A 9961-nucleotide genomic window follows, 5' to 3' on the forward strand; every position below is an offset into this window, starting at 1 on the left:
CTGTCACGGGGTCCTTGGGGGGACGCCCAGAGAAGCTGGGTTTTTGAAGTGTATGTAACATTCCCACCCCCCCTGCAGGGTTATGGGACACGCGTAACCATTACAAATCATTCAACCAAAAAGCCTTTGTCTCGGGGCTGGGCCTGGCGCCGCAGCCTTGGGGCAGTGAGCAGTGGCAGGGTCCCCAGTGGACTCTGGGTCTCTGCCCCCGGGGGGTGGTGAAAGTGCCGGGGCGGAGGACTGGTTTGGATGGGGACAAGGGAGCTGATGGGGACGTAGGGAGCCATGGGTAGGCGACAGGAAGTTTGGCACATTTACCTGTTCAGAGGTTCCTTCTGCCGGACGCCCTTGCCTGAGAGTTCTCCCAGCTTCTGTGGCCCCAGGGTGTGGGGAGAGCCCTGTAGAAATCCAGGGGCCTGACGCCAGGAGCCAGGTCCATGTAATGAGCCCTGTGAACTGCTGGCTTGCGAGTCTGCGAGTGCTCTGAGAACAGCGTTAGCTGGGCCGGGGCTGGAGGGCAACCAGGATCGCAGGTAGCAAGTCCTGGCAGAGCCCAGATACACCCTAAGAGCCCCACCCGAGCCCTGAGCGACGGGTTCCCGTTTGCTTGCAGGGCCTGGCCTCAGCTCAACTATCGGCCTGGCTCCCTTTGGGGATCTGGGACCTACCCATTGACAGCACACAGTGTTTGCAATGTGGGCTCAGGCCCAGCACTTGGCTTGCCCTGGGTGCGCGCTGCCTGGCTACCTGCCTTGCCTGCCTGAGGGCAGCGCACAAACCCTCCCCATTCTGGTCTCTTGCCCAGCTAACGTGGCCTAGCACGATCGTGCTTCTGCAGACTGCTGTTCCCTGGAAGCTGGGCGCTTGGGTGGCCGCCCAGGAGAGATTCAAATGCTGGCCAGCTGGTAGGCAGAGTGCCCGTCACCGGCAGCATCTGTCTATGGGTGGTGCACAGCTGTACACGCCTCGGTGCACAAAAACTTTATTCCGCACATGGCTGCTGCTTGTCACGTTTACCCCCCTTCCAAGGCTGTGCAGGTGAGGAGCGCAAGCCGGAAGAGGGAAAGGAGAGTTTAGTTAAGATGTATTCAAGGCAACCGAGCCTGAGGAAATCCGGCGCCCTTCCCCACGCTTCAGGAGCTGGCTGAAGCTCTCCGAGCCGTTGGCTATTCTCTGAGGACCTCTGAAGGGCAGACACAGGCCTGGCTGGGCTGATGAAGTTGAGCTGGCCCTGCTGGGGGCTCTGCCCGCCCTGGGGTTCTAAGGGCAAATGACACCGGTCGTTAAAGCGGGTCTAGGGAATTACAGAGCAGTCAGCCTGGCGCAGATACCAGGGAGAGCCTGGGCCCTGCTAAATGATCCCTTTGGGACACCGTCTGGTCCTCCAAGGGCTTAAGTCACGGCCAACACAGCTCTGGCAAGAACAAGCCCTGCCAAGCTGACCTCGTATCCTCCTCCCCGGGGGGAGGATGTAAAGATGTGATGTTTTGATCCGGAGTGAGCTTTGTTGCACCATCCCCGGGCTGCTCTCCTGAACCAGCGAGGACTGGGGTCTAGATCAGTGTTTCTCAACTTTTTTTATAAAGTACCCCTGTTTCAAAAAGCACCCCCAGTACCTACTGTTTTTAGAGAGAATTTTTTTTCTACCATTGCAACACATTTTTTTAAACAACTCATGGTAGCCAGGCAGGCGCTGACATTTTGGGTGTAAAAAGGACAAAAATAATAAAGCGCGGTAAAACAAAAAAATTTTCTCCATATTTCAGTTGTTGATGTGTCCCCCCCCCCCCCCCCCCCCCCGACTTCTCTCAAGTACCCTGAGGCTACTCGTCCCACTGGTGGAGAAACACTGCTCTAGATGAAATTAGAAGGTGGTGCTACTGCCTGATTTGTTCCAAGACCTTGCAGGATAAAGGCGTAAGAGGGGACTTGTAGCCTGAGGCCAAGTCTACAGTGGCTCTCTATGGTGCGGTACCTTTCTGGCTCGGGTGTGAAACCCCCCACCTCCAAACGCAGCGAGTTACAGCACCATCAAGCGCCAGCGTGGCTCCCCACGCGGAGCGGGTGTACGTGGGGCACTAGGCGAGCTCTCCCATGATGGGTACGAGGCCAGTTTAAAGCGCTGCTGGGGCTCTGCTTTATCAGGCAGGCAAAGCCTGAGATTTTGTCTTCAAGACACGCTGGGGTGGAAACCTGGCCCCGCTGACGTCGAGGGCAGCGCTTCTCGTGCAGAGTACGAGGAGGGGATTCCGGCAGGAAACCCCCTGCCTGTTGGTGGCATCGCTGGCGGGGAGGCGCGTGCTCAGAGCGGAGCCAGCAATGGCTCGCCGCGACCCTGGCAGGAGGATTCCAGTCGGGGCTGGAGGGGTCAGGCCTGGGCCTGTTACTAGCCAACATTGCCTAGTGACTTGGCTAAGGGCGTGGCGAGAGAAAGCCGCAGGCAGGAGGGGCTGCGCTCGGGAGGAGCGGGTTAGAATTCCAAACAGCCTAGACAAACCGGAGAGCCGGTTTGAAATCAAGCCGCTGAAATTCAATACAGATAAGTGCAAAGTGCTTCAGCGAGAATCCAATGAACAACTGTGAAACGAGGACGCGGGTAGCACTGCTGAAAGGGGGGGGGTTAAAACGGATCCCCAGGCGAGTCTGAGCCAACGGTGATTCAGTTGCTACAAATACTAATGTACTTGTGGGACGTTAACAGGAGAGTCGTATGAGAGAGGGGAAGGTAACTCTCCTGCCGTGCTGACCCGTGGGGAGGAGAACGATGCCATGGAGAAATTGGAGGCTGTGTCGACATTGGCACCCTTTTCCGGAAAAGGGTGCCAATGTCGACACAGCCGGAGAGTCTAGAGGAGAGCATCTACCAGGTTAAAAGCACGGCCCTGTGAGGAACGGGGAAACTGAGGCAGTTGGGTCTTGAGAGAAGACGACAAAAGGGGGAGGAATCGGATAAGTCTTAAAAGATGCCAAGGGCTGCTATAAAGAGGCTGGCGTCAAATTGTTCTCGTGGCCCCTGGAGGTAGGACAAGCAGCGATAGGCTGCATCTGTAGCCAGGGAGACTCAGGTTAGGCGTTGGGAAACATTTCGCTAAGGGGCGTTAAGCCCTGGCCCAGGCTTCCGGGAGAGGCGGTGCAATCCCATCGTTGCAGGCTTTTAAGGACAGGTTGGAGGGACACGTGAGGAATGGGCCAGGCTACCTCACTTGCCCTGCAGCCCCCATCGCAAAGGGGTGGAGAGGCAGACAGGGCCCGGGGAGCTGGCTTGCCCACCTGCGGCTGCAGGCAGATGGCCGCCTCTGAAGGAGATGACGTCACTTCTGAGACCTGGCCTGCAGCCTAAGACTGCCCCAGCCCTGGAGTCCCTCTCCCCGCTCTCACAGCTGGGCTGCTAAGAGAAGCCATGAAAACATGCGGCCACGCTGGGTACGAGGCCAGTCACCGATCTAGGTCCTACCTTGTGGGCCAGGCACCCAAAATTCAGCCCCCAGCCCTTGCTGCTGTGACGGACCCGTGCTGCACTAAGGGATGAGGGGGCGCTGGGCCCGGTCCTAGCTGGGAACCGTTGCCCCTGACAGAGGAGCCCTGCAGCGGCGAGGCTGGCGGGGAGGGCCTGGGGGAGCCGGCGGGGCTGCAGCCAAGGGGGGGCTGCGGGTTCTTCGGGAAGCCCCCGAGGCCGGAGGCAAGCGAGGAGAATTTTTGGCTTTTCTAAGAAGGTGAGTTTCCAGGCTGGGTTGTGGGGGGGAGGCGTGACAGCACGGTGGGGGCGCCCCCCAGGGGCCCGCAGGGGAGACGCAGTCAGACTCTCGCTTTATATTTTTTTCTCCTGATTTTAAAGCCAAACTTGGGATCTTGTGGGCGCGACGCATGACTGGCACTTTTGGGGTTGGCAGCACTGGGCTCCTGGCTTCCTTCCCAGCGACAGCTTCTCCGCACGGCCAGGCTGGCCATGGCCGTCGAGCCACACCCTGTCCTCTGACGGTGACCAGGGCCGGGTGCTTCAGAGGGAAGGAGCAAAACAGGGTAATGTCAAGTGATCCTTCCCCCGTCATCCAGTGCCAGCTTCCGGTGGTTAGAGGCTTACGACACCCAGACCATGGAGTTACAGCCCTGCCCACCTTGGCATGGATGGACCTGTCTTCCATGAACTTACCTAGTTCTTTTTTTAACCTAATTATAATTTTGGCCTTTACAACATCCCCTGGCAAGGAGTTCCACAGGTTGGCTGTGCATTGGGCGAAGAAATGCTTCCCTTTATTTGTTTGAAACCTGCTCCCTGTTAATTTCATTGGGTGATCCCAGTTCTTGTAGTGGCGCTGGAACCATTTTTAGGGTGGGGATGAACCCCTCACAGACCCAGACTGGGGCTGCAGCTGGGGGAAGCTGCAGATCTCCAGGCATGGGGCCAACGGTCAGTGCCCTAGAGCCTGGAGAGGCAAGTGGGCCAGCAGCCTGAACCCTAGCTGAGGGGGTGGTGTCTGGGACCCCCTGGAGCTGGCGACTGGTTCCCCAGGTGGCAGTGGAGCCCATGGGTACAGGCTGGCAGCTGGGACCCTAGGGTGGGGTGCAAAATCTGGGGGGTGCTGCACACCCCCTGGACCCCTACTTCCTGTGCCTATGAGTTCTCGTGTTATATGAAGGGGTAAATAACACTTCCTGGCTACGTCTACACTGGCACGATTTTCCAAAAATGCTTTTAACGGAAAAGTTTTCCGTTAAAAGCATTTTCGGAAAAGCACGTCTAGATTGGCAGGATGCTTTTCCGCAAAAAAGCCCCGATCACCATTTTCGCGATCGGGGCTTTTTTGTGGAAAACAGTACTGTGCTATCTACACTGGCCCTTTTGCGCAAAAGTCTTTCAGAAAAAGACTTTTGCCCGAACGGGAGCAGCATAGTATTTCTGGAAAAGCACTGACAATCTTACATGAGATCGTCAGTGCTTTTCCGGAAATTCAAGCGGCCAGTGTAGACAGCTGGCAAGTTTTTCTGGAAAAACTTGCCAGTCTAGACACAGCCCCTTAGTTTCTCCACACCATTCGTGATTTTACAGACTCTGTCAGCCACTCTCTGTTGCCTCTTTTCCATGCTGAAAAGTCCCAGGCTTTTTAATCTCTCCTCATCTGGAAACTGTCCCATCTCCCGACTAGTATTGACTCGTCCCCAACACATCCCGTTCATCTCTGTGTCTGATCATTCTGTTCTTCACTATGGTTTCCCTTGTACTAAGTTAAGTTCACTGGCCTGTAATTGCCAGGATCGCCTCTGGAACCTTTTTCAAAAATTGGTATCACATCCGCCACCCTCCAGTCTCGGGTACCGAGGCTGATGTAAGCAGTTGGTTACATACCCCAGTTAGTAGCTCTGGGGTGAATCTCTTCCTGTTCCAGTGAATTATTGCTGTTTAATTCATCAATTTGTCTCAAAACCTCCTGTACTGACGACACAGCCTGGGAACTGTTCCTCAGATTTGCCACCTGAAAAGAATGGCTCAGGTTTGGGACTCTCCCTCACATGAGCTACAGAGAAGTCTGATGCAAAGAAATCATTTAATTTCTCTGCAGCAGCCTTGTCTGTTGAATCCCCTTTTTGCGCCTTGATCATCCAGTGGCCCCGCTGTGTGTTTGGCCGGATTCCTACGTCTGATGCACTTAACATTTTTGTACAGTTTGTTTTTTAGGCTTCTGCTAGTTGCTCTTCAAATTCTTTTTTTGGCCTGCCTGCCTAGTCTCTTACACTTGACTTGCCACAGTTTATGCGCCTTTCTATGTTCTTCAGGAGGCGTTCTGGTGTTTAAAGGACTGTTTCTTTTACTCGGTTCTTTAGCCAAGCTGGTGCTTTTTCGGTCCTCTCGGGAGCCTCTGTTACGGTGTTTTTACCGTTTCCATGCAGCTCGCACTCTTGTGACTGTTGCTTTTCATTGCCATTTTGCTCGGTTCCTCATTTTTGTGCCGTTCCCCTTCTGAAGCGAAATGCGACTGTGGTGGGCTGTGCTGGTGCTTTTCCTCCCTTGGGGATGCTACATTTAATTAATTATAGTCACGGTAAGCGGGTGGTTCCGCTGTATTCCCCTCTTGGACCTGATCTTGTGCTCCACTTAGCACTGAGTTAAGAATTGCCTCTCCCCTTGTGGGTTCCAGGAATAGCTGCTCCAAGAAGCAACCGCTGATGGTGTCTAGAAACTGTGCCTCAGCATCCCGGCCGGAGGTGACGTGTCCCCAGCCGCTGTGGGATGGCTGAAATCCCCCTGTACTTTGGGTTTTCTAGTTGTTTAGCCTCGCCTCGCCTGTGCACCCCGCCGGGACCGTGCGTGGGACAGGCAGCACCCCGGGATCCGTGTGCGCCCAGCCCAGCCCCACTCCCCGCTGGCCGGTTCCCCCACAATCAGCCCTGCCCCCCCCAACCCCCTCCAACAGCCCTGCTTCCCGCCGGCCGGTTCCCCCCTCCCCCCGATCTCCCGCAGCCAGCTCCACTCCCCCTCCTGGCCAGCACTGCTCCCCTCCCAGCTCTCCCCCCCATCTGAGATCAAGTGTGTCTGGTATATTTTTTAACTATCTGGTAACCCTAGCTGGGGGTACCCAGGACCTTTTGCCTGTGGCACTGGAGGGTCGGTTGCTCCCTCCCCCAGAGATGGCTCTGTCTATGGTACAGAGTGATTCAGGTAAAATTCTCACTACATTTGCCTCTACACTTTCTTCCACAAACTGTGCCCCTTCCCTGCCGGCCTGACTCACTCTGCCATGCCTGTGTATTTCTCCGCCCGTATGACACTGATCCACCAAGATCCTGTTTGATCCACACTCACCTGGCTTCTAGCATTTATAGACTGTGTCTCTTCAGTTGTCTGCCATGTGGGGATGTCACCGAATAATTCTTCTCTCCTCTGCACTGATTCGGCCTCAGCTGGAGCTTTGTGTGCAGGTCTGGGCACCACGTCTCAGGAAAGCGGTGCAGAAATTGGAGAAGGTCCAGAGACGAGCATCAAGCATGATGAAAGGCCTAGAAAACACGAGCTCTGAGGGAAGAAAGAATCGGGCTTGTTTAGCTTAGAAAGGAGGGGACTGAGAGGGGACGTGACAGCAGTTTTCAAGTACCTAAAAGGGTGTCACAAGGAGGAGGGAGGAAAATTGTTCTTGTTGGCCTCTGAGGATAGGACAAGAAGCAATGGGCTTCGACTGCAGCAAGGGAGGTTGAGGTTGGACATTAGGAAAAACTTCCTGCCTGTCAGGGTGGTGAAACACTGGAATAAATCGCCCAGGGAGGTTGCAGAATCTCCAGAGATATTTAGGAGCAGGTTGGACACACACCTGTCAGGGATGGTCTAGCCGGTGGGGACTGAACTCAATGACCTCTCAAGGTCCCTTCCAGTCCTAGTGTTCTGTGATTCTATGACTGGGTCTCCTCTGCATGTGGCTGCTTCTCTTCCGTTCCTCTGGCCCCTAGAAATCTCATGCTACATCTGATCGGGTTAATCTGTGCAGCACCGTCAGCTGTGCAGCCAGGTGATGCGGGGTGAGGGTGTTGATGGCTGCGGCCACTAGGGGGTGGCATGGCTCTACGAGGTCATCTAAGCTCTGGTCGTTAGCAGGGCCCTTCTCCTAACGAGGGCCTGCTGGACCTTTGAAGGCGAGTAAACCCGCCCAAACTAGTCTCCCGAATCCATCGGCTAAGTGGGGGGCTGGGACCCCCTTTCAAAGAGGGGGTGGACGGGCTGTTTGCTGTGCCCTTGATTTCTGCTTGTAGGACGCTAGCCGGTCCAGCCTGCGGGCGAGTCTGGGGGCAGAATCTCATGGTTTCCTCGTTAGTCTTTAAGGGCGCCTCATTGATTCTACCCCTCATCTGGGTGGGCTCAAAGGAGCTGCAGGATGGGGGTCTTTTCTAAACAGAAGGGAGCACAACTGGCACTCGAACTCGGCCCCCCCTCGTTGGTTTCGCTTGCTCTTGCCTCCCTCGCGGGCGAGCAGCCTGGGCCGTGCCGTGTTGGCGGGGCCGTCGAGCCGGCTCTCGGGGAGCAGCGCGGGGCCTTGACGCCGGATCCGAGGAAGGCGGTTTCGCGGCCGACAGGCCTTGCGCGCGGAGCGAGGGCCGGAGCGGCGAGCTGAGGGTGCCCGTTGTTCTGGTCTGCTCACCGGCGTGGCACCGGCAGGCGAATGGGGCTGGCCAGCCATGCTGCTCTCGGGCGCTCCTGGCCTATTCAAGCGGCAGGGCTTGGTGCCTCTGAACCGCAGCAGATTCCAGCTGGACTTTCCTGGGGGGCTCCCCCTCAGCACGGTGGGGCAGGGCCTGGAGGAGCTGGAATGCAGCAGCTTTCGCCTTCTCTCTCTCCTCCTCCTCCCATCCCCAGCTCCCCTCCCCTGGCTCCCTTTCCAGGGCAGGCCTTGGCACTGGGCAGTGTGCCCTCCCCTTCCCGGCCATGCTGAGTCGGCCCTTTCTGCCGGTGACGGACAGAGCCGGTGCTGACTCAGCGAGCGGGCGCCTGCCGCCGGAGAAGGAGCCGAGGCAGCTGCCGTCAGAAAATGTTTCAAACCTCCAGGGCCAGAAACGCGACTCGGTTCTCCCCGCCCCTGCAGAGCCAAACGACTGCGCGAGAGGCCCGGCAGCGAGAGGGCCAGAGCCGGGTCCGTGCAGGGCACACGGCGAATCTCTCCCGGCACCCGGACGGGTCCATGAGAGCCTGCCCCGCTCGGCCCTGTGTGCCCCCGGGGCTGCCCCCGGGCCGCAGTCCCAGGCCTGGCTCTGGCCTAAGCATTAAATCCTGTTCGACTGGTTAACCGGTTAACTGATTAAAGGGGGCTGGGATGGAGTGTCCCCCCCTCCACGGCCGGGCTGGAGTGTCCCCTCATCCCCATGGCCAGGCTGGAATGCCCCCTCACTCCCTCAGCCGTGCCCCCCCTCCACAGCCGGGCTGGAGTGCCCCCCCTTCACGGCTGAGCTGGAGTGCCCCCCCCTTGGCTGGGCTGGAGCGTCCCCCCACACTCCTGCTGCAGGCAGGGGCTGCTCCAGCCCTCACCAGTCAACCTTTCACAGCCCTCGCCTGGCCCCTGTTGTCCCCGTGCCGAGGCGCTGGCTGCTGATGGTGGCTTTTGAGATCTGGCCTGAGACCCAGCGAACTCCTATCACAGCAGCGGCCTGTCTGAGCGTGGCCCCTGGATCCGAGCGGCGCCATCACCCTGGCCGGCCGCCCGTCCCTTGCGGTCCCCAGCTCCCTCCGGCTCCCTGGGCAAGATGAGATTTCCGTACCGTGGCCGCGTGGGCAAGCAGAAGCGTGGTGTTCCCGACCCAGCAGGGCCCTCGCCGTGTCTCGCCTCGGGTGCTGCAAGCGCCGGCTTGAAATGGTTTTGTGCTGATCTGGAACTACCCCCCAGCTTGCAAACTTCTCTATGAAAAGGGGCGTCGGGAGAAGGAGCTGTTCTGCCAGGCTGCCCCTTAGCCACAGTCCCTGCAAGCTTGGGCTAGTCACTCCCGTCCAGGCAAGACGATCCAAAGGTCCGGGTGGTCGGCCAGGCAAGCTGGCAGGCCTCCACCAGAAACCTGCCACGTGTCCAGGGGCCTTCGCCGCAAGCCGACGGATTCTGCAGCAGGTTCCGATTCCCACTAGGGTTGCCAGGTGTCCGGTATTCACCCGGACAGTCTCGTATTTTCGCCTCCTGTCCGGTAAAAAAATTCAGAGAAAACCAGACACCTAAAACGTCCGGTATTTTCTGATTTTTTTCCCCGGCCAGTAGGCAAAAATGCTGGGCTCCTGGCAACCCTACAAACACTCAGCGCCCAGTCTCCCGAGCCTGCCCCGACCCCAGCCCCCATGCTTACCCGGTTCTGCAAGGCTGCCGACCCAGGGGAAGCAATGACTCCCCTGGGTCTTAGTGCTCAACCGCTCCCCTGTTCCTATCCCTGCACTCACTCTTAAAGGGGACACGCTGTTTTAATGCTGGTTTATTTTAATTTTTTTTTTCTTAATAAGTTTTTT

The sequence above is a fragment of the Pelodiscus sinensis genome, chromosome 16 (genome assembly GCF_049634645.1).
Source record: "Pelodiscus sinensis isolate JC-2024 chromosome 16, ASM4963464v1, whole genome shotgun sequence".
Lineage (NCBI taxonomy): Eukaryota > Metazoa > Chordata > Testudines > Trionychidae > Pelodiscus > Pelodiscus sinensis.